Source organism: Chroicocephalus ridibundus, chromosome 2 (genome assembly GCF_963924245.1).
Source record: "Chroicocephalus ridibundus chromosome 2, bChrRid1.1, whole genome shotgun sequence".
NCBI lineage: Eukaryota > Metazoa > Chordata > Aves > Charadriiformes > Laridae > Chroicocephalus > Chroicocephalus ridibundus.
Genome location: NC_086285.1, coordinates 123,185,333 through 123,206,739, shown reverse-complemented (window position 1 = coordinate 123,206,739; position 21,407 = coordinate 123,185,333). Strand labels below are relative to the sequence as shown.

Below are 21,407 nucleotides of genomic sequence, written 5' to 3'. Positions count from 1 at the left end.
GAGGGGGACAAATGCTCCTGCCAGCCCTCTGTTCTAACACACTGCTCTGTGATGAGCGCACAGCCATGCCTGCAATTGTCCAGCTTACTGATCACTGAACTTTGCCAACTTACAGAATTCAGTACCTTTCTTTAAAGAGTAAAAATAATCTCTACAGCAGTGCAACATTTGCTACCTATGCCTATCTCACACCAGGAAAGAGGCAAGGACAGGCCTGGATAGCAAGTATGCAAATTCTTGCCTTCAGGAGGGAATGATCCTGTGTGGTGCCAGCTAGCTGGAGACCAATGTCAGGGGAAAAAAAAAGATCTGGAAGCCTTAGTGGACAAGTTGGAAAAGACTCAGCAGTGTGCCCTTGCAGTAGAGAAGCACAGCCCTACGCTGGGCTGGGTTTGCAGATCCAAGGCAGTAATTATTCCCCTGTGAAGTGAAGTACCTGCGTACTGGGTAGCCACAAACCAGTGATAGACATCCTGGAGCCCAATCTACTATACCAAGATGATTAAGGAGCTGGAGCACATAATGCAGGAGAGGCTGAGAGAGTTGGGTTTGTCCAGCCTGAAGTAGAGTAGGCTTAGGGTGTAGGGGGATGTACTACTGCAGCCCACAGCTACCCGAGGGGAGGGTGTAGAGAAGATGGAACCAGGATCTTCTCAAAGGCACACGTTGACATTGCAAGAAGTTAACAGGCAAGTTTCAACAGGGCAAACCCTGATCACATGTTAGGAAAAATGTTTTCATCATGAGGGTGGTTGAACATTGAGTCCAGTGAAGCTGGGAAGTCTGAATGTCTTTGAGACATTCAAGAGATCAACAAGTTCCCGAGCAACCTGAATTGTTTGGGATGCCATTGAACAGGGGCTGGACAAGATGACCTCTTTCAGCGTGTATCATCCAATGATTCTGTGTAGAAGTACCATAACTGCAGGCTGCTCATTGCCTGTTTGCCTCACCCAGGAAAGAGAGCCCTAGTTAGGCTACTGGACTGCCATTTCAGCCCTTTTAACAGTTCTGGCATGTCTTTCTCTGCCTCAAGTGCCTGAACAGGAAATGGGATTAGCTCAAGGATGTAAAGATAGATTCCAGTGTCTGTGGCAAGGGTAAAAACCAGCTAAAGTCTTGTCTCTTGATTTTTATTTCTGTCCTTAAGAATCTAAATATATAAAACAAATATATTTATAATACATAATATCCAACATATAAATCTGAAAAAGTTTTTCTCTTTACAGCACTGGTGAAGCAGATAGGGCTCATGGACTCGTCTCTTGTGTGAGCAGAATGGATTACTTGCAGTCAATTACAGATGTACAAACCTATGAAGGCTGTAAGACTATAGCTTGTGGAAATGTCCTGTGAACTTCTGATTAGACAAGGTGCCCACATGACAACTGAAGATACATTGAAGGGTGTAGCATCACCTCCTTTGTACAGCACAGATCACCCCATGTGCTCTGAGTCATAAACCAAAAACATTTGAGTTTTTTCCCCCTCTCATTTTCACCTAATCAATCCCAACCATCCAGTTTTCCCAGGTGGTATGTAAGAGTCACTTTTCCATAGATTCACAGTGCAGCAATCATCCCTGGATGCCAATCTCTGCTGAAAGGACTGTACTAATCTTTTACATTAGCTAATCAGTGGAGAAAAGTGGTCAGCTGGTCCCAATGACATTATCACAGCCAAGTGATCACGAAACTCTGAGAAGCATGTTCTAAGCCTTCTCCGAGCTCCTGAGGGGCAGATCCCCTTTAATTTCTCATGTTTTGAGTCAGTCCTTCAAGCATCCTCAGCTACAAGGTGAAGAATGGCACACCATCATTTCACACACTTCTGCAGGTATTTTGACAGAAAGCAGTCAGCAATCGCTGTGTTTGGCACAGGTAACATGATCTGGGTATGTTGATAGGCAGAGAAATGCTATTTCGTATTTATTCATGTTTCAAAACAGTGAGTGCTGATTTGCTTACCCTACCCAGGCGGCCATAGCTCTGGTCACTAAGACTGACAAATATAATAGCTACCTATATTCTCAGGAAGGATCGGAACCCTGCGCTTGTAAAAGGTCTATCAGAAACTGGGGGCAACCTTGCATCCTGCCTGCAAAATGGGAAAGCTAAAATGCACTATAGCTTGACAGCACCTGCATTGTGGTAATGACCCCATGCAAGTGATTAATAGAGCTAAAATTGCAAAATCTGTGTATTTGACACAAAGGGAGCAGAGCGCCAACTGAGCGTTTTTGGATCGTGAGTGTTTATAGAGCTGGAAACTAGAAATGTCTCTCTACTTTATATTAAGGGAAACAAAGAGTGTCATTGAGGGGTCCTTCAGAGCAGGAGTGTATTTGAAAGCTGCATAAATACCTTTTACTCCTTGAGTTACAATAACATTGCCACCTGATCACAGCTTGTGAACTTCAAGTTGAAGGAAAACATTCCAGTCTGTGAGATAAGAGTGACAGCTTGTTATCTCATTTAGGTACTCCATGATACTACACAATTAAAGCAACTCCTATGGGAGGGGGTTCAAAAGGTTGGCTGTCAAACTTCAACCCCTCAAGTTAAGGTTGCTTTGTTCTGAAAGGATGGTTTGTATTTGAAGTCTACCAAATCAAAAGTTTCTGGGTTGCATTTTAGATCTGCAGTATTTGTTCCAAGAGGCTGCAGTACAAAGCTCACAGGAATTATTTTTTCTTTACATAGTTCCACAGACAAGAACTACAGAAAACAGTGGACTGGTCCACTAGCTTGAAAGCACAAGCATCACTTCTGCTCATTAGAAAAAAAGCTAATTGGGAAGTTTCCAAGTTATTCTACAGTATCAGATTGAATTTAAACTTCCACAACATTCTGCTCTGGAAAGTTTTTCCTTCAGTGCACTGCCTGTAAGTACTGGTTTGGAGGAGCATTAAACTCATTTCCGTAGTATACACAATTTAAGTGTAGATACTTCTCTCACTGCCTTTCCCTGACTTATGTCTTCTGTTTGCTGTCCAAACTAAGCAAGAAAAGTCACCACTTAACTCAATGGATATTTTGGATTGATTTGCCATTTACATGCACACTGTTGCCCTTACAGTTGACTAAACTTCTCTACTGGCCAATTTTTCACACCTAGGAGACAAAGCCTGTTAGCTTAGGTTGGGAATCAAAACTCTGGCAGTTTTCCTGGTTTTTTTTGTTTGTTTGTTTTGGTTTTGTTTCCCCTCTTTCATAAACCTGCCAGAAGAGCAAATCCTGCGCAGAAGAACCAGTCTTACTCTTTCTTCTCAGGCACGTGCAATCTGCCCTAGACAGCCTAGGCCCTCTTAATGGTGCTAGAGAAGCTTTCTTCAAACTGTGGCACTTTCTGCAGTGGCAGCCTCCTAGCAGCTGTTTTGTGACCAGAGTGTCCTTCAGCTGAGCCTGAAAGAGTGCTCGGCACACCTCCTGTCTCACGTAAACTCACTTACACTCTCTTTGCATCCAGGGCTCCCAAGATGGCAAGTCTCAGATATTTTCATGCACAACTGCTTTAATAAACAGTGCTAGAGGTAAAATACACGTGCAAAAGGTGAACATGCATTTTGGGGCTCTCTATAAAAACTTCTGCAAATGAAATCCTTATTCCCCAAGCAAAGGAAGCCCTTCTCTTTTCAGCAAGATTAGTCAGCTATTGGAAGTCCCTGCAACAAGATATTACCGAACCAAACATGCCCAAGCTGAATCAAGGTAGTAACTTGTGGAACAAATGAGCAGTCGGATAGCGTCCACAGCTGAAACATCCAACATCAGCTGAAAGCAGGTCTCTTTCTCACAGTCCAATGAGCAGTTTATGTATGCTCGTGGTATAAGTCCAATTTTTCTCCCTTTTTGGTAGTCAGCTTGCTTGTTAACTCACGTAGCAAAAATGCAAGATTCAACCTACGCTTTCCCATAAGATTGATTTCCCTGCAGGACCTGTCTCAGGCTGTGCTGCGCTCTGCTGCGACTCTCTTACGCCCTTCCATTCCTGGTCAAAACACGCCACACCTTCCACATGAGTCAACAGAGCAGGGCAGCATCTCCCGCAGCAAGCTGGGAAGCAGCCGAGAGGAGAGCCCCGCTGCGCTTCTGCAAACACCCAAGTCCTTCCCTTCAGCACTGGGTAGGATGCTCAGAGAAACGCAGTCTTGGTCAAAAGTATTATCGGGAGATTGCAACAAATCGGCACGTGAGCTTGAATTAACCAGATCGGGCAAGGTCACTTCTGGTGAAATATTCACAGGGACAAATTCTAATTGACCCAGATATTTAGTTAGCATACGCAAGACAGCTGGAAGTCTTTGCAACGCTCTCAAATGACACTGTTTGGCAAGTTATCAGACTAAATGCCTTTTTCCTGTCGAGAGCACAAGCACATCATTTTACTTCAGCGTTATTCTGTTCTCCCTCAGTGTAATGTGTCGGTTTTGAGAAACTGCTGTATCCCAGAGAAGACTGTCAGGGTTCAGCTTTCCTACTCCTTTTTTGGTGACTAATTGACGTTGAAGTTTAATTTCCAGAATATGAAAATGATTGAGATAATATATTTTGACATACAAGATGTGTGGAGAATAATATAACTGAAGCTGTCTCAACTTTAAGCAAGTGAAACAATGTTACACTGGGAAGTACGTTATTTTTAATCCCAGAAATCCCAGCATCTCAGTAGAGATACAACATTTTCTTGTTTGAAGTGCTGTGTTCTTTCCCCCTACTATTCCACACAGGCAAACAGGATGTGCAAGCCAGTGTAAAAGTTTTCTGACACTAAGAACTCAATAAATTCAGGAACGCAAGTTGCTGCGTCTTTTACAGTCGATTTGTTAATTTGGAATAAAGCCACATGTTTTGGCAGTCCACATCCCTGAAGAGGTGGGCCTGTCTCTGCTTGATACCAATGGAAAGGCATCCGGTAGCACGGCAAGAGAATCCAACTCAAAGAGAGTTTTTATGTTTGTACACACACAGAGCGCTGTTTATTTGGCTGTTGTGGGACTTAGCTGTGGGTGCACGCCATGGGGTGAGCTGGGAATGAAACCCCTCCATGGTCAACGCGATAACAGAAGTGGGCAACAGGAGATGTCTGGTCAAAGTATTGGTCTTGTGCCAGGGACTCGCACCAAGAGGCAAGCCCAGCACAAAGTGAAAATAAACTCTCCTGGGGACAGCGCAGGATTTCTTCAACTTCAGAAGCCAAAAAAATTAGAGAACTAGAAAAGATAGGAGGGAAGGACTCTACTGCGCAGGATACATTGGGCACGGAAGGCACATATTATTAAAGAGCTTTAATCTCACCTACCGGATCTCTCTTCTGTTGGCAAGTGCTTTATTTTCTAACATGTATTTTTATGTTCTAATAAAATCAGCTTTGTGGGCTGGAAGCCTCTAACACCTCACTTATGCTCATGTAATAGAAAAGAGTGGGTGGTCCCCCCATAAATCTCAGGCCAGCTCCAGGCCCTGCAGCAGCGCACTGCAGGCACAAAGGCTGATACCCAGCTCCCATCGATTAATTACTCCTGAGGGGGCTCACCAGCACCTTCCAGGACCAGCCTGTACACTTAGGACTATGGGAAAGGCAGAAAAACTGTTCAGTTTTACCTCAAACATCACTCTGAGCAAACCTTTTCCTGCAATTTCAAGTTTTAGAAGTGAGTTATCAGGTCATCATGAAAAAAAACACATAAACACCATACTGTACAGCAGGACATACAGGAAATAAGCCTGTACCACCAATCGTAGTGGATTTAAATGGATGCACTTACGCTACTGCATAACATACATATTTTATTCATGTCTTACTGCGTATCACCGGATTCAGTAAAACCTGGAATAAGATCTTCGTGGTCAAAGACCAGAAGGCAGCACTTTGAATTTCTTGCAGTAGCGCACAGTGCATGCTGCGACAAAGCAGCATCAACCCCTCTGTGCCACATTGTTTTAATGGACAGAACTGTACCAGTAGCTACGCGTTCCTTTCAAAGGAAGACAAGAGATATCACTGCCATCAGTCAGACAAGCGTTGCTTGTTGCCCTGTTCCACAGCTACATAATAAGTTCCCTGTCATTCGACAAGCCCATCGCAGGATTTCTCTGTCTGGTTTTCCAACATGATCACACGTTGCCTGTACTCCCTGCATCCCAGTGAAGGATTATTGCTGCAGCACAGATGATGCATCATCCTAAAGTCATACGCAGGATGCTAATCACAGCCTTTACCTGATGTGGCCTTCAAGCATCTTACAAACATACCTCAAAATCATTGTCTAAGGCCAAGTGGCATCTGGCTGGAAGTTATATTTCTTTCTCTATTTGTTATTTAGATCTCAGTTATCTGAGCAGAGTTGTCATTGTATACCACATCCTTTGTGATGCCTGTTTCAGCTTGCACAAAGGAGCTGAAATTCAGGCTTCTTCCTTCTGATGGAAATTGTTCCCAAAATACGTGATTGTCAGGTGGCTAAAAACTGAAAAAACTCAAGTGTACAAGACTTGTTGTTTGAACTCAGCAACTTGGTTTGACTTGAATTAAACTAGGGCAGCAGAAGCCAGCTGACTCCTTTCTCTGACAGCACCGTCCTGAGGAAAAAAATATTATTTAAGGAAATCCAGTCATCTTAAAGAAACTGCAGTGATTTCAGGATCTGTAAAACCCTTCTGATTTCAGGATTGCACAATCTAAACAAACGACAGCTGAACAGGAGAATCCATAGTGGTGTGGTGATTCATAAAGCCATAAGGCACCCAGCTAAGCAGGGTCAGCTTGGGTCTTCTCAGAGGTACAGGTAAAACTGACTTTGGTTGACCCAAGAACGTAGAGAAAAAAGCATTTCTGTCCTCATCCAGGGGTCAGAAAACTCACTTTCTTGGTGATAATGGAAGAGATGATGGGAAACAAGACGACACATTGAAGACTGTGCAGGGACAGAAAGGTTTAAAGGCTGGGCCAAGACTCAGAAGCTGTCATTGTGACAGGGCCTCTTTCCCTCCACTCTGCCATCCCCATCCTCCTGGGAAACTCCCTCCACCCAAGTAATCTGAGATTTTGTGCTTGAATCTTCTGATAGTAGAAGTACTGAAATGTGAAGGTACTAACAGAATACCGCCCCAGAGTAACCCAGCCATCACTGTCAGTCTTCATAGACCACCTCAAAGAAATAAGTTAGTAAGAGATTGTCATTGGCCATCTGCCTCTTAATTACTTGGCTGGCCACTAAGAAGTCATCTTTGTGGACTTTCTGCATTTAGTACATGCGTGGCTCCAAAAATCAAATTAGAAGAGGAAGACAGCACCCTAAGGCTTGTAGTTTGGCTACCCAAAAAGTAACCTTTTGAAGATTTATCTAAATTTATCGAATATAGTGAGTAATCAGCCATAGGACAGTTAGTGTCCCTTGACTCATTTGTGTTGAATAGCAGATTAGTGTTAGAATTACCCTGGATAAGTATTTTATTCCATAAACAATGCTTTTCAAGTCACAAAACGACAGAAGTCACTTTAATCCCTGCTTAGAGGGGTGACCAAATTTACAAACACATGTTAAGCTACGCAGAGATGTCAAAAAATAACTCTACATTACCCAAATGAAAGAGCTCAAGCTTTCTCCCTGATTCAGAAAACCCACCCAAAAGTATCCAAAGAGCCGAGGCATCTAAGATTCTCTGACAGTGTTGGCAGTACTTTCCTCTTCCTTCATCTGTCCCATTAACTGTACTAATACAACACAAGATAACAGCAAATATTTTTTAACACTTTGGTCTACACCAGGCACTTAAAATAAATGCAATGCACTGAAAAATACCTATGAACAATCTAACTGCAGCACATCAACCTCCCGGAAGAATGGCAGCGGATAAAGCCAAGGGGACTCCCTCCCCGGACACGACTGTGCTGTCAAACAAGACTCCTCTCACCACAATCCAACACAGACGCAATTTGTTCCATATCAGTAAAAACATATGGTAAAAAGCAGAAATGACCACACTGCTCAAGTTAAGCACCCTACAAGCTTACTGTTGACAGCAAAAGCTCCAAAGAAAAACCACAGCATTATCAAGGTGGAAAACGTGTCTATTCAAATGCAAGATGCATTTATTTTCTTGTGTCTACTAATCACACAAAGTCAAAATGCTCTGACAGCCTCTTCAACTTACGTCATACCATTTTGCCCACCACTCAGCTTTTTGCCAGCTACATTAACTCACAGTTTTGCTTACAGTTTGAAAAAGAGAACCCATCAACACCACCAGTTTTGTGGAAACCATTACTTTGGTTATTTTTGTAGCACATGGTAGTTACACCAGTGTACTCTGGAGAACAACTAGTAGGCTAGTGACCCTCAAATACTTCCCGTGTTTTGTGCACAATGAATAACAAAAATGTTAGTAACTTCTACTCCTTCTAAATTGAAGGCTCACAAGAGAAAACTTATTCTTCTCCAATCTAGTTAGGTGCAGATAAAGTAATTGGAGGAAAAAGTTAACTTTTAAGACATCTGCCTCTGGTTGCTTACTAAGTTTTCAAAGTCTGGACTTTCTTCTATTTTCCCAGAAGCCTGAAAAGAACTCCTAAAACACATTGTCAAGGTTTATTCCCCTCTCTCCAGTTCCTTACAATTCTTCTTTAGCATCACACCAGCAATAAGCCCAGAGCTAGGTAACCAGTGTCATGAGACAGGCTTTTTTTTATGCTGACAAACATCCTTGGCACATCCATGCTACGCACCCTACATTGTTGTGATCACTTTTTGATACAATGCATTTGACTTCAGTTGATGATTCTGAAAGATTTCACCCTGTCATCTTGTAAACTGAGAGAGACCTGTCTACAGAATTATTGTACCAACATGAACACCCGTGTTCAATAGCAAACAAACCTTTACAGCACTTAATTTCACTGAGGGACATCCACAGTAACTCATAAGACCTCTACTGAACAGAATAGCTTACAAGCAATTATTTGCATGTATACATAAGGAAACTGCAATGCAGTCTAAACCAAAAATTATGGCAGGAATCTTGGGTGTATCAAAAAGTCATGACTAAGTCATAGCAATTGTGCAATAAAGCATAGTGTATCTTTTATTTGTGTGCTTGAGAAATTAATGTTGGTATGAGTTACAAACAGCAGCACAATCACAACAACCACGTTAACCTTAGTGTTGTGGCCAGGTGGTGCAAATTAGCCCTCAAAGTCATCAGTCTTGAAAGCCTGACCACCCCGTGACAAATAGCAACCTCTCCAAACTCTAGTAAGTTTGGGGATGCTTTGTTAAGGTTGTTTTTTCTCCATTTGAGTTAGTGTTACAGGAATACAAAGCTACAGAGAACAAAATTCCTATTACACATGGCAGAGAAAATACAGACCTTTGAAATTACAGTAATACTCAGCTCTCTGCCACAGAAATATCACATGTGAAAGTGAACTAAAATAGTAAAGCAGACTCCATGACTTACCTTACCCTGCTGTTTCAAAGATTCATTTAGAGGAGCAGCCCCACTATGGGAACCTTTACGAGGCCTTGACATAGCAGAATCTTTATATATATATTTTTTAAAAAAAAAAAAAAAAGAAGATAAAACCCTGTTAAAACTGCCAGTTGTCATTGACTGGTAGAGAAGAGCTTTCCCCCTAGAAAGCTTCCTTTTATAAACCTCACCATGGGAGTGGCTAAATGACTGGTTCCACCCTTCATCCCACTGAGAAACCCAGAAAGCCTATAAAATCTTCTCTGGAGCAAGATAATAATTTTGTCAACTTGTCACCTGTTCTGTTTTAAAAAAAAAAAAGATAACTAGTTGATAGTTTCACAAGCCAATGGGAAAAATTTAGGTAGATAAAATTAAAGTTGTCTCTAGTATTAATTTGCAGTTCCTCCAACATGGTCTACAAAAGTTTAGTGGGTGAGCTTGCTTGGTTGTTTGCTTTTTAAAAGCACTCCTGTAACCACCTGAGGGAAGTCTAACAGCTTTCAGTGTTTACTTGTATTAGAGATGCATTATATGGAAAATCAACGCGTTTATGAACTTGCAGCAATTGCCACTTGCATCACCACTTGATGAACCTCCACCACCAGTGAAGGCTCTTGTTTTCATCACTTACATCATGAAAATGATGCAAGATCAAAGCCCTTTGCATGCCTCGTTAAATCACACACATGCCCTCACTGTGGAGAGACCATGACCAATAAAAACTAGAATCAGTGCTTTTGTCCTCTTAACTCCTCTACATCTTATAAAAAAGTCAACTTTCTTTTTTCTCAAGGCCTAATTGAAGAGGCTGGGGAGATGGACTAGGATGTTACCACTAAGGCAATATTGCCTGCGGAGTTATATATTGCCTTGCTGTGTAATACAAACACATCTGCATGTCTGCACTCTTGTTTCTTACTCAAGTTTTTGAACTATGCCAACTGATAGCTTTTGTATTTAAGAATACAAGTATAAGGAACTGTAAGCATAGCGCTCAAGGTTTTATTTCACTGAATAGTTGAGGTTATCCTGGCACTCCTGCAAGAGCTTGGGTGTGAAATCGGAGTTCTTGATGTGTTTGGCAGGAGCTCAACTATGCTTCTATCATCTGGGTTTACTTTCAAGGGAGTGATTAGGAAATTATGTTCTTGTTAACAAGATCTGTGCAAGTAATGGCTATTATGCCCAACATTTCCTGTATTTAAGCTGAAGTGATTGTTCCATCTTGATATGAAGAGTTGAGGTATTTTCTTGAGGATTAGTGATTTGGGCCAAATCTTAACTTTAAAAAGTATTACAAGAAGAACATTCACCCCTTTGCACAGTACCAGGGCATTTCTGTCTGAAAATGCTAGCTGGTCTCTAAAATATATATATACCAACATGGCACTTTTACTATAAAATTAGAATATCAGCCTGTGCTCCTCTTCCCGCACCTCCCAGAGTGTCAGATGAAGGTAAAAAGTCACCTTCATTGCAACAAGAAATTTTCCTTGTTAAAGTACAGCATTCACTTTTCATTGCTTCTGTACCTCTGCAGGCAAGATAAAGCATCTTTTACTTTAAAAGCCATGTTTAAAGAACAGATATGTGTGTCCCTTTCTGCAGCTGAAAGTCGGCAATCTCATGCTCTACTGTATGTGAATGCAAAAATTCTGCAGTATTCTCCGAGGGCAATAAAACCATTTCACCCTTTAAAGAAAGTCTGATGATTTTGGGAAAAAGACAACATCTTGGCAATTTCACAAATGGAACACAGCATGCAGGAGTAAAGAAAGCAGTGCTATTTAAATGCAGAGGTGGGAGAAATAGAGAGGAGCTCACTTCCTTTCCTACCGCTGTGAGGTCCTCCAGCAGAGGCGCACACCTTGGGCAGGCTTCTTCTCTATCTGCTTCAGTAACAACTGACATAACGGGTCAGCTCCGTCGCCCTTGGTTGAGTTGTCGCTTATTTTGATTTGATAGTGGGGGAATCCACAGGTGTGGATGAAGGAGGAAGGATATCATGGGAGATGGGCAAGACCAGAGCTCAGGATACGAGTACTGGCCTGTTGTGCTCAGTGCAGCCAACTCTGTACTGACGCACTTCCTAGACTGGGGCTTGAAGACATGCTCTGTTTAGAAATACAGGACTGGGAAGATACCAGAGATGATGCTTTAACTTTTAAAGGATCTGCTGGTTTAGCTGGTAGTAACTATACCCCAATACTAAAACATGAAACGGTGAAACTAAGAATGGCCTCATCTGTAGCAGCTAGCAAATAAAATCAAGAGAGAAAATTCTCAGCGCCTGGGATTTGCTCCTAATAAACCCCACAAGTGGGGAAAAAAAGAATAAGTCTTATTTTCTGAATATCACCAACGCCTCTTACAAGTATGAGGGCACACCTGCGCTGCCTGCCAGAACTACTTTGTTACTGTCCTACTGGCATCACAGCGCTGTGCAGCTGTAAGGGCAATCGCACTTCTCGCCTTTATAACCAGAGGAAATTGGTAAAGCTTAGTTGACCAGATTGTATTTTAGCAGCCGAAACTAGGAGAGGTGAGGACACAGCTGCAAGCCAGGGGCTGGTGGGTTAGTCCTTGCTGAGGAGGCATTTTGGTCATCCCCATCCCTGTTGATGTCACCTCGCTTTTGCCAGCTGCTGCCGTGCAAAGGCAGGCCTCAGAAAGACATTTGCTTTCCTGAGCAGGGGCGGTTGCAAGAGCTCCTGTAAACCTGCTCATGTTCAGCAAGGCATCAGTGTTTAAAGTACAGGATCAATGTGTCTGCTGACACTTCAGGCTCAGGGGAAACTTAGTCTGAGCGTTAGTCCCGTTTTGTTCCCCTCCCTCGTCACAGCCGCCCGGATCAAAAGCTCTGGGCTTGATAAAGCAGCGTGTTCAACCCCTGAAGGCAAAGCAAGCTGCTCGCTCCTCTGGGTAAGGCACGGCGCCTTCTGTCTCCGCTGCTGCGGCTACCCTGGAAACCTCTGCTGCCCCCCCCTTTCCCGGGGCCCTGCCTCTGCTGCTGACCCCGCCGCCGGGCCGGGGACAAGAGGTAGGTGGCACACGGCAGCCGAGCCCCTGCCTGGGGAAGGAGGGGTTTGAAGAGTCGGGGTGAAACCACCGCGGCCCTTCACAAGCGGGAACACAGCGGGGCAAGGTGGGCGGCATCATACGCAAGGAGTCTCTGTGGCGCAATCGGTTAGCGCGTTCGGCTGTTAACCGAAAGGTTGGTGGTTCGAGCCCACCCAGGGACGAGTTCCTTCCTTGCCTCGCAGCATGCGGGTTGGAACGAGGGATAATCTTTAAGGACCCTCCGCAACCAAAAACCATGGTCTTGTTAAAAAAAACCAAACACACGCAACAAAAAATAGCTGGTGTTCGCTCCTCTCAGTGAAAGTAAACTGATGCAATCAGTGCTAGTTTTGTGAAGGAAGGATATGCAGCTCAGGGGAAGAGACACAACCCAGATATTAAGAACGTGAAAAATCGTCCTATAAGAGATGCTCTTGTATGAGAAAGAAAGGGGCACTCTGAAGCAGCGGTAGTGTGCGAGAGCGCAGGGTTCCTTCCAGGCACAGAGAACAACCACCCCAGAGTGGCTGAAAGCCCAGACCTTGTGTTTTTCTTAGCAGAGTATTTTTTGGGTCATCATCTGGAATTGTTTAATTTGCACTTCAGAATTCTTCCACGGGGCAGCCAACCCAGAGCTGCCGTTCAAAACTTCCGCAAATGCAGTTTTCCTCTGACATTCCCCCAGCTGTTTTCAGCTGCACCTTGCACCCCTCGCTTCCCCTACAGAAACGTGTATTCCTACCAAATTTCCGGTGGCTTGCTAACGAGACGTAAAGATGTTCACAACCAACTGCCAATGTCTAGTCTCTTGTATCTCTAAACTTCCTGCTTTTTTTTTTTTTGGTAAATATTTGGTAAATTTTGGTAAATATTTCTTGTTATTATGACTGATACCAAAGTTCATGAGGGAGTTAAAGAGTTAATGGAGTCGAAAGAAGTAGAGTAGAACTGACTATAAGAAGTTCCTGCAATTAATAATGGGCGTGAACTTGAGCTGCAAGAAAAAGATGTAAAAGTTAGCAGGAAAAAAAAAAAGAACAGTTTTAATACTTAGTCTGTATATGTTGCACACTTTATTTATGTCAGACATTTTAAATATCCTTTCCAGCAGGCCTGCAGGCTAACCTGTTGAGGTGGAACAGAGATGGATGAGTGGGATGTCCTGCCCTGGCCACTCGTCGCTCCAGGGAAACCCCAAATTTGATGCTGCTGTATGAGCATCAAATGCCGAGGCAAGTGTTTGCTCTGTTGGTGCAGTCTAGTGGGTGGAGTTTAAACAGTAATCCTGGTAAGATAGGAGCTCTCTGCTGCCTCTGTGATTAGCTTAATTACAAACAGAAGTCACCTGTTCTCCTTTTGTGTGTATGGGTCTATTAATACTAACGATGTGCTCACGCCATCTGCTAATGAGCCATTTCCAATTTTACAAAGCAAAGCAGACAATATTGGCAGGTGTTTGGAAATGTATTTATTTGGCCATTAAATCCACAAGAGCTAATCATTGCCAAACAATATTTGCCTTTGCAGGCCCTCCTGCAAGGCAGTGTCTTCTGAATTAATCCCAGACATGAAGAACTCAAGACTTTGATGGAAATTAAGAGAGGTATTCATCTCTTGCTTCGGTTTTGCCTCTTAGTCTGTGTCTTTGCCTCTGGCTTGAAAATATTCTTGGATTCAGAATCATAAACTGGTCAAGGGATGCCACATTCCCAGCAGGAGATGAGTCATGAGATCCAAGGTTAGTTTCAAGTGCCATATTGCAAGGAAGCTTCAAGAATGAGTTTAACCCCAGTGTTTCTACTTAGTCAGAATATTGTGAAGCCAAACAAAACATAGTGTTTTCCTTTGATAAAACTTGACATGGTTTGCTTGCAGGGTGATTCAAACTGTCCGAATAGATCGTTACTACTATATGTTCAAGCCGGTATTAATTGGGACATAAAATGGTTACCAGATCAAAGCCTATTTTAATAAAATTCCTCTGAAAGGAGTAGCCCACGATGACATTCGGCCATTTCACATTAGATGTTGCACAACCAAACCATGCAGTGAAATGAGAGACAGATTTTTCCCTGCTGACTTTAACAATTTAGGATTTACTAGATTAAAGCAATTTAGGTGTCTGATGCTTGCAGCTGACAGACCTGCGTGTTACAGCCTTCTTCCCTTCTCACCTGTCAAATCTATGCAGGATTTGTATTTTCTGGCAACTTGTTATTTTTATGTGGTTTGGCATTGGTAATTAGATCAACCTGAAAGCTTGTCATTTATGTGCATGGTAGATTATCTAGTGTTAGGACCCTACTAACTTTATCCCTTAAGGAAAAAGGAGTAAACTTGAGTAAATGTTGTACTTAGTATCTGAAATTGCCTTGCCTTGAAGAAATACTACTGGCTTCTTCCTAGAAGGTGGAAAAGCAACATGGTGAGCTGTTCTCAGAAGGGATGAGGTTAAAGATCAGGCTCCTGTAAAGCATTAAAATTGTTCCTAAACTTTAAACAGGACAAACTTGAAATCTGGAGTCATTCAAGATTCAGTGGAATGAAAGTGGAAAACTCTTCAGCACAAGATGCAGGAGCTTCTGGGACTGAGGCGGCATTCAACCAGGATCGTCAAGGTTGTCCCCACAAACTTTGTCATGTTTTCATCTTCTCTACCGCCCCTCCTCCTCCTCTTCACCCCCATTGGGAATCTTTGCCACGCCACCGTGAAGAATTGCCCCCTCTTTAGGGCAGCAGTTGCTGATCAGATTTGAGCATACTTCCTCCTCCTGAAGCCCTGCTCTTGCTACAGGGACTCTGTCAGGCAGCAGGGTTGCTTTCCTTCAGCCTTTTTAAAACACTTTTTGGACATGGCCATAACAAAAATAGCACAGGGCAGCCCTGCTGCTGGCTGCCGACTCTGGGCAGTGCTCCCAGAACAGGCCTGCGCCTTAATCCTGCCCGTCCTGCAACTGCGCACCGAGGCTACGCTTCAGCCCATCGGGGACAAACGCAACGTGAAACTGTTCTGAGATCCAGTTAGATAACAATAGGGTAAATGCTTGCCCTGACAGCTTTTCTAGAGCATTCTTGTTGTCGGGATCTTTTCCCTGCAGTTCAGGTTCTGCATTCTCTGCCCTCTCTCGAGCCCTGCTGACAGTCCCCTTTTCCCTCACCTGACTTTCTCAAATGCAGAAGATGAGTCACTGCTTCTTCCTTACAGTCCATGAAGCATCTTTTCAAACCCCTTGAAAAAAAAGACCTTGTTTGAGGCTTTTTCCCCCGCTGTCCTGGTTTGAGGTAAAACAGAACCAATTTTCTGTTTTGTAATTTTACTTTTTAGCTGGGCCTCTTCTAACTGACTAAAGTCTGAAATTAACAGCATATTGTTCAGAAACTGTTCACTCTCAGAGTGATAAGACCTGATTATACCAAGGAACGGTATGCGCAGAGGCTCTTGCTTAGACTTATTGCTATAACAACCAAGGTCAGCTAACTTCGCTGTTTGCCCCGTTGGAGGGTCAGAAGTGGAGAAGCGCAGAGGGGTCCCACCTGCAGGGAATAGCGGACAGGACAGGTGACCCAAAACTGACCAGCAGGGTATTCCATCCCATCTGCATCACGCTCAGTATAAAAGCTGAGGGATCAAAGGGGCAAGGTGGCTCTGGCTTGCTTTTTCTTCAATGGTCGATGTCTGAGGAGGACCCCGTCTGTTTGTCTGCCTTTTATCCCAATCTGAGCGTTCCTGACTCTAGTTCCAGAATTCAGCTCCTGTCTGTTGCTGACTCCACTCTGGGACTTTCCCTGCATATGCTGGTAATGCGATCATCATCCTCGAAGCTGGATACGGTTTTGTATATATTGTATACTTTTTTTTATTTTATTATTATTTCTTACTTCCTTATTTATTATTACTTTCATTAAAGTAGTTTAGTTCTTTTTCTAAATTCATAAATCTCCTTATCTCTTCCTCACCTCTCTTTGGAGAATATATCCAAGGAATATATTCCTGCGGAATATATTGTTATATCCAAGGAATATCTGCGTCCGCAGGAAAGGTGAGCGGGTGTCATGGTTTTGGCCGGATTGGCCAATCAGAATGACAGATGGCTGCTCACCTTTCCTGCGGACACACTAAACCCCATAGTTCCTCTTGCTGCCCTTAGAGGAGCCATTCCTCTGTCAGAGCTGAGTCTTCAAGTTCACTGCTCCTAGAGATGGCCATCGTGGAGACTGCCAGCAGGGAGGACCCCAGCCACCCCGTGACAAAAAGGACGCAAGAGCCGTGCATGGATTTCCCCAAATCGCCTCACCTTTTCATCAGGGAGAAGCCAAGCCCTGCTGAAGCTGCAAGAATTTCACATTGGCAGTCGTAGCTATCAACTGAGCCAAGCCCAAACTGACTTTTATATACATACACACATACATATGCATGCATAAAAATAAATAGATAATGCACATAAAGGCGCTGAAAGGCTCAGGATCTCATTTAGACCTCACTCAACACCACCACATGTGCCGTCTCGCGATGGTTGGGTCTTTGGGCCACCAGTGACTCAGAGCAACGCTGTCGGCACGCTCCCCACCGGGGCTTTCTGCCCCAGCGGCAGGTTGCCCTCCCGTGGCTCACCCAGCCACCGGCCCAGCCCAGCTCTGCCTCAGAGTTTTTAACACGATATAGTATCACTCCCCAGAGTGCCTGAGGGAAAAATGCATTCCACTCACCTAATTGTGTTAGTCTGCTGTTTCTCCCTCTTCCAGAATCAAGCTATGTTTTTTAAAACTTGACTTTATAAATGTTTCCATGTTGCAAGGCTTAAGAGAGGAAGGGCCAGGATTAAAGCTATTTTAAGGTAAATTTGAATGACCAGTTTGAGCAAAAGTTTTAGTAATTTTGAAGGCCCCCAGATTTTTTTTCAGGGATTAACTGAGGATGAATTCTTGTGATTATCCATTTGGGGGTGTGTGTGTTTGTTTGTTATCTTCTCCAAATATTTCACTGGCATTTGGAGAAACGGTCAAAAAATAACACAGAAAAATGCCAATTAAGCCAAAAGAGACAATAACGAATAGCTGAAAACACTTGGACTTGTAAGAGCGGAAAGAGACCCAATTTGAGAGTTTTATTGTCAGAGAGGGATTTAGAGTCTAAAACTAGCCTAAAGCTAAATCAGGCCATTACAAATGAAATCATAGGGCTGAAATAACCATCCCAGCCCCAGACTGCCAGTCAGCGTCGGCAATGCCTAGGTCATGTCCAACCCACTTTAGACAGAGTCTGTGTCCTCCTGAGCACGCTGTCCCCGCTGCCCTTGTGGACAGGAGGCTCCTCCTGCCTGAGGAGCCAAAGCGATGGCACCAAAGTCCCTGTTGCAGAGGAAGGGGCACGCTACAGGAAGACTTAACCTTGAAGAACAGGTACCTGGTAAGCGGCCAGTTGCTAAAAGCTTTAAACAAGCAGAAGACACCCCAAATGACCAAACCGTACTCAGCACCAGTTCTGATACAGCCTGATGGGGCAATCAGCCAAGTCACGCCAGCCTGCCATGGCACACCCCACAAAGTGAGGTCATAGAAAAAATATCTGTATTTTCCCGTCTCTGAAACATCTCCAAAAGGCGTAGGTATCTCAGAGACGCCGAGCCCACAAGACATTAACTGCCCTGTATGCTGCTGTCCCTGACGCTTCCCTCGCTTACTAAGCTGATAATTTCTCTTTGTGGAGCTGAAGTAGCTCACAGATTCTGTAGGCTGAATTTGAGGCAGACTGAAGGAAACCACACTTGCCCTCAGGAAAAGTCAAATTTATTAACTGCTAGTCATTGCTGAAGCCTTTGATTGTACTTAAATAGATTATATTGCATCTCAGACAGCTTTCTCTGCTAGGGACAGTATGAAACTCCACTGTTGCAGCAGCAGCACCATAAGTCTTAAGCGTTTTAGGAAGATAAAGAGCTTCCTGTAACTCAAACACTGCACTGACGGGATAGGGCAGTAGGTGAGTTAAGGGGTGATAATCCTCCCATCCTCCACTTTGGGGACGATTTTCACCACCAGGGCTTTACTAACAAGCAGCCATTGAATCTCAGCAGTGGTTGCGGACAACCCTTGTGTGAGACAAAGACATTTTGTGCTCTTTGTATCTTCTCGCTGGTTGGGTGAAGGCCCACCCCACATCCCCAGTTGTGTGAGCGAGGACATAAACAAGGACTAAAGCAGGAGTCGCCGTATCTCAGGGAAAAAAGACAGACTGAGCATGCGTGCACCAAGGATTTGGAGAGCATTGAGTCCGTGACCTGGGCATCCTGATGTGACAGTGCATGTAGTTGCTCATACAGCCGTTGAATAATAAATATCTCAACGTGCCCTTGAGGTGGTACTTCTAAATACTTAGCTCTTCATTGAAGCAATCAGAACCCCGACTAAAAGATTTACCCTGTGATAGTGTTCCAGTAGAAGTTTTTACACAGTTCATTTGACTTCAAAAGACAGTATCTTTTAAAAGAGCATCTTACAAAATAACCTTTAAGCTGTATGGTGCTCCGTTCGAAATACCATTCTGCTGTTCCACTTCTAAAATGTCATCTCTGTCTCAGTGTTTATCTTCTCTAAAAACAGCAAAATTGCTACAGTATTTCTCGTAAAAAGTTTTCACCTTCTTTAATGCTTTAGATTTCTAGCTATGTTAAGTTACAAGCTTATACTATTAGCCTCGATTAATTTGCTACACAGTTTGGAACCACAGATAAGCAAACATCTCTTTGGGAAGCAAGTAAAGTACAAAAAGAACTATAACTCACTCACCGTAGAAAGCACCAGAGGCTTGCTTGTTTGAATTATCAGAAGAAGCTGTTTCAAATGAAAAACTGGTGGTAAATTTTTTGTTTTTTTCCCCACAACCTCACATGTGCCGCTACCGCATAAGAAGCTCGCAGCTTCAGGTAGACCTTAAGATCTGCCCGTAAGCGCTGCATCCTTCCTGGCAGGAGCCGCCACGCTCGGTCAGTGAATGCAGCAATGCTGAATCATCAGGCTTTTTAGGTGCATTCTCTGGAATGGGATTTATTTATTACGGGAGCTTCCCAACCATGCCGCAGGAAAGCTCCTTTCAAGCCTCCTCTTTTGCCAGCGAGCCGTTTTGGGCCACCTCGCAAGGCGCAAAGGGGTTAGATACCGAAGGATTTATTAAATTCACGCGGTTTAGCAAGCCCCTTCCTGGTTTTTTGGCACAAGAGCCGGCCGGCAACTCCTTCTGCTTCCCAACTCTTCGCGTCCACAAAACAAACACCCTCCCCGGTCCCCTTTAAGCCCCCTCAACCGCGAATTATTCTCCGGTGACGCTACTCGTCAGGCTCCAGAGGTTTTTCTGGCTGAATTGACACAGGGTAGCGGAGCGGCTGGCTGCAAACCTCCCCCAGCTGCCCACGGGTGAAGGGATCGCCCCGCGGGGGGGACGGGACGGGGGGGCTGCGTGGGGCGCCGCCGGCCGGCGGCGCCCCACGCAGCCCCCCCGTCCCGTCCCCCCCGCGGGGCGATCCGCTGGCCCGCGTCGCCCAAAGCCACCCACGCCCCGCAAAGGCCGCCCACGCGTGGCATGGCAAAGCCACCCGCCCGCTCCCGGTGCCAGCGTGGCACAAGTCCCCGTCCCCCCGTCCCCCCCCGCCATACACAAGGTCGCCTCACCTGCTCCGCGGCCGCCGCTTTTCCTTTCTCCCGCCCGCCCCGCTGACAACCCCCGGCTTTGTCCGCCCGCCCCGCTCCCCTCCGCTCCGCTCCGCCCCGCCCCACGCGGGAGGCGCAACGCGGAACCTCCCCGGGCACGGCACCGGGGACCCGAGGCGGTGTCCCATCCCTGCCCCGCTGAGAGCACCCCGCCCGGAGGCTTTTCCACGCACTGGGCAGCGAGTGCGCCAACCCACGCCTGGCTGCATTGTTATTATTGTTTATTATTATTATTTTTTAAATTTATTTTTCTCTTTTTTCTATTTTTTATTTACTTCTTTTCTTTTCTTTTCTTTTCTTTTCTTTTCTTTTCTTTTCTTTTCTTTTCTTTTCTTTTCTTTTCTTTTCTTTTCTTTTCTTTTCTTTTCTCCTCTTTTCCTTTTTTCTTCTCTTTCTTTTTCTTTTTCTTTCTTTTTCTTTTTCTTTTTCTTTTTCTTTTTCTTTTTCTTTTTCTTTTTCTTTTTCTTTTTCTTTTTCTTTTTCTTTTTCTTTTTCTTTTTCTTTTTCTTTTTCTTTTTCTTTTCCTTTTTTTTTCTTTTTCTTTTTTCCTTTTCCTTTTTCTTCTTTTTTACTTTTCTCTTTATTTTTTCTCTTTATTTTTTCTCTTTCTTTTTTCCCTTTCTTTTTTCTCTTTTCCTTTTGTCTTTTTTCCTTTTTCCTTTTTTCCTTTTTTCTTTTTTCCTTTTTTCTTTTTTCCTTTTTCTATTTTTTCCCTTCTCTTTTCTCTTTTTTCTCTTTTCTCTTTTCTCTTTTTCTTTTTTTTTTCCCCCGCTTTTCTTCTTCGTTTTTTTTTTTTTCTTTTCTCCTTTCATCTTTGGCATACAATCGAGCTCTGCGCCCTTCTTTCACCCCACAGGCTCCGGCGGCTTCTGAGGGAGCGCAGGCGGCTCCCGTCGCGACCAGGCCCCCAGCGGCTGCGCAGCCCCCGCGGCTTGCCCCGAGCCGCCGGTCCCCGGGCGCCCGCGGGCAGTCGGACGGACGGACGGACAACGCTAGGGCTGGGAGGAAGCTCCAGCATGGCCCCTCTCGGCCGGCTTCCTCCCTGAATCCCGGGCTTCCTCCCCGGAGCCTCCTGAGGGGCACAGCACAAGAGCCGCTCTGCAGAAGGAGACGCAGATTCCCACGGGCTCTCGGCAATCGCCCCCGGCACCCAAAGCCTCCCACCGGCTC

The 21,407-nt window shown here is 44.4% G+C and overlaps 1 protein-coding gene and 1 non-coding gene across 3 annotated transcripts in view; one reads left to right on the top strand and one right to left on the bottom strand.

Moving 5' to 3' along the window:
* MAPRE2 (microtubule associated protein RP/EB family member 2) overlaps positions 1–20,269 on the bottom strand; it is a 104,299-nt gene extending 84,030 nt beyond the window's left edge. The window contains exons 1-2 of one of the 2 annotated variants that reach the window (XM_063326832.1): positions 20,199–20,218; positions 19,320–19,364 (exon numbers count right to left, since the gene is read on the bottom strand). The gene's annotated coding sequence lies outside the window, so the exon portion shown is untranslated. Of the gene's footprint in view, positions 1–19,319; positions 19,365–20,198 lie in introns of both variants that reach the window. The other variant, XM_063326833.1, reaches the window with a different exon arrangement.
* Positions 12,642–12,715, top strand: TRNAN-GUU (transfer RNA asparagine (anticodon GUU)). The gene has a single exon. It is a non-coding gene; the product is annotated as a tRNA-Asn (tRNA).
* Positions 20,270–21,407: the final 1,138 nt, after the last annotated feature.